A 2,903-nucleotide genomic window follows, 5' to 3' on the forward strand; every position below is an offset into this window, starting at 1 on the left:
ATTAGGGTCATGCCCGCATTTCGACCAGATGTATAAGTAATTTTACCCCCCTATTTGAGCAAGTCAAATTAGATTTGGAGAGATGGCAGTCCTTACCTCTATCCTTGCTCGGCCGTATTGCTCTTCTGAAAATGAACATTCTACCCAGGCTACTTTACCCAATAGAGATGGTTCCAACCCTCTTCCCACATAAAAAAAATATTCAAACTCTAAATGGCTGGTGTAGGGGAAAGGAGGAAACCTTGTCTTACAATATCCTCGTTATATCTTCCATCCTCAAAGGGGGCCTTAATTTCCCAGATATAAGGAAGTATCAGCTGAGCACCCATATGCTGCCGATTGAGTACAACAGCCTGCTCCTGTCTGGTTGGATATTGAGAACTCTGTCCAACTTCCATTTGAAAAAAAAAAGCTTTTTGTGGGAAAACTTAAGACCTTAAGGATGTTCTGTAGCAACCTACAAACATTATCTACTGTTAGATCTTGGCAAATGGTTCAAAAACTAGAAGGAAGGTCTCACTTAACTTCTCTTTTCACTCCCTTATCTGACTATCCTCTCTTTCTGCCCAGGTATTTCTACCTTTTATGGCCTAATATACGGGTCTAACCTTATGTCCTTTGACCAGCTACCTGATAAATACAACATTCATAGGCACGACTTATTTAGATATTTACAAGTGAGGGACCATATCCAAAGGGCAACAACAATACTTAATAATTAAACTGTCTCTAACTGTGAAAAGCAGATATTTCAGCCAAACCTTAGAAGAAAATTTGTTATGGCCTGTTAACAGAATTTGGGGTCATGGACACAACTTATTTGAAGAGGACTTGGGAAAAGGAATTACATATTGAGATTATTGACGAGGTCTGGGAAGAAGCCTGTGAGAATGCTAAATCTCTGAGCATCTGTAATAAAGTAAAGGCAATCCAAATTAAAATTCTACACAGAGCTCACATGTCACTTTCTCAATGCCATAAATACAATTCAGGCCTTTCTCTATGTGCCCTAAATGTAAAATAGAGGTGGGCAACCTTATGCACTATGGTCCTGCCAGATAATACAACAATTTGGTTTGTCATAAAGTGTGAACTGGATAAGATTTTCACCACTGACACTGAATGCAATCCATTGTGTATGCTGCTTGGAGTGGCGAAGGACAAAATGAGGGGGGAGTTTGGAAAGACATGGCCCCATGTAAGACTCAATGGCACCGGACGGTACTGGAATATGTGTCACTAGATTTCCTAACATGCATGTTACATGTTGTTCACGAGTGATGGGAGAAGGGAGCGGGAGATCGACAGATGGATTGGTGCAGCGGCTGCAGTGAAGCGGACGCTGCACAGGTCTGTCGTGGTGAAGAGAGAGCTGAGCGTATAAGTGAAGCTCTCAATTTACCGGTCGATCTACGTCCCTACCCTCATCTATGGTCACGATCTGTGGGTAGTGACCGAAAGAACGAGATTGCGAATGCAAGCGCGGAAATGGGTTTCCCCTGATGGGTGGCCGGCCTCTCCCTTAGAGATAGGGTGAGAAGTTTGGCCATTTGGGAGGGGCTCAGAGTAGAGCCGCTGCTGCTCCACATCGAAAAGAGCCAGCTGAGGTTGGACATCTGACAAGGATGCCCCCTGGGCGCCTCCTGGGTGAGGTTTTCCAGGCATGTCCCACCGGGAGGAGGCCCCGGGGCAGACCCAGGACACACTGGAGAGATTATATCTCTCGGCCGGCCTGGGAACGCCTTGGTGTTCCCCCGGATAAGCTGGAAGAGGTGGCTGGGAAGAGGGAGGTCTGGGCTTCTCTGCTTGGGCTACTGCCCCTGCGACCCGGCCCCGGATAAGCGGAAGAAAATGGATGGATGGATGGATGGCATGTTACTTATTAGCAGTGATGGGAACGGTGTTACAAGTAACGGCATTACTAACGGCATTACTTTTTTCAGTAACGAGTAATCTAACTACTTACTATTCCTATCATTGCAACGCTGTTACCATTACACATCTTTTTAGAAGTGCATTTTGTTAACTTTTGTCTGTTTTTGTTTTATACCTTGTGAAGCAATTAGTGATCTTTTATCTAGAAATGTGCTATATAAATAAAATTTTACTTACTTCTTTTACTTACTTACTAGCAAGAAAATGCAGTGCTGTCGCATTACTATTTTTCAGCAAACAGACGGTTGAAGCTGTCTTCAGCTTACTGCTTCTTATATCAGTTGCACGGAAGTAGCTGTCTACGTAAGTAATCTGGGCGCTACAGCTTTAAGCAGCTAAGCGCTTCCACGGAGGGCAATCGTTTTCTGGCAGACGATCACTTTTTGGCACAACACCTGGAGCTAGGGGGGCAAAACAATCGCATGTGTGCTGCTGTTTGACTGAGGAAGAATAAAGTAGTCGTGGTAAGCCAATTACATGACCACTTCAAGATTACAAAGCAACAAAGTGATATATACCAGTTTTTAAATTGTGTTGATAGGCCTCGTAAAACCAGAGTCATGATAAACAATATATACACGGCGTTTTTTCCTTAATAGTTTCGTCACGTTTACTGTCTAAGGACAGCGCAGCAAGCACTCTCTGCTTATGACCCAAAAAATTTAAAAACAAAACAAAAACAGCCCGTTTGTGTTGGTGGAAAAATGCACTATGCTGACCAATTTAAAAAAAATGATATGGCAACATGACATTTGGTTGTTTAGGAAGAGGGGAAGCTTTAGGCGTGACGGCGAGAGAGAGAGAGAGAGAGAGAGAGAGCGTGGCTCAGGTGGTTGGGAAGCGTATCTGTAACCGGAAGGTCGCCGGTTCGATCCCGGGGCTCTCTGTCCTGGTCGTTGTGTCCTTGGGCAAGACACTTTACCCTACCGCCTACTGGTATTGGCCAGAGGGGCCGATGGCGCGATATG

The sequence above is a fragment of the Pundamilia nyererei genome, unplaced genomic scaffold (assembly GCF_000239375.1).
Source record: "Pundamilia nyererei isolate P.nyererei 1_Seehausen unplaced genomic scaffold, PunNye1.0 scaffold00009, whole genome shotgun sequence".
Lineage (NCBI taxonomy): Eukaryota > Metazoa > Chordata > Actinopteri > Cichliformes > Cichlidae > Pundamilia > Pundamilia nyererei.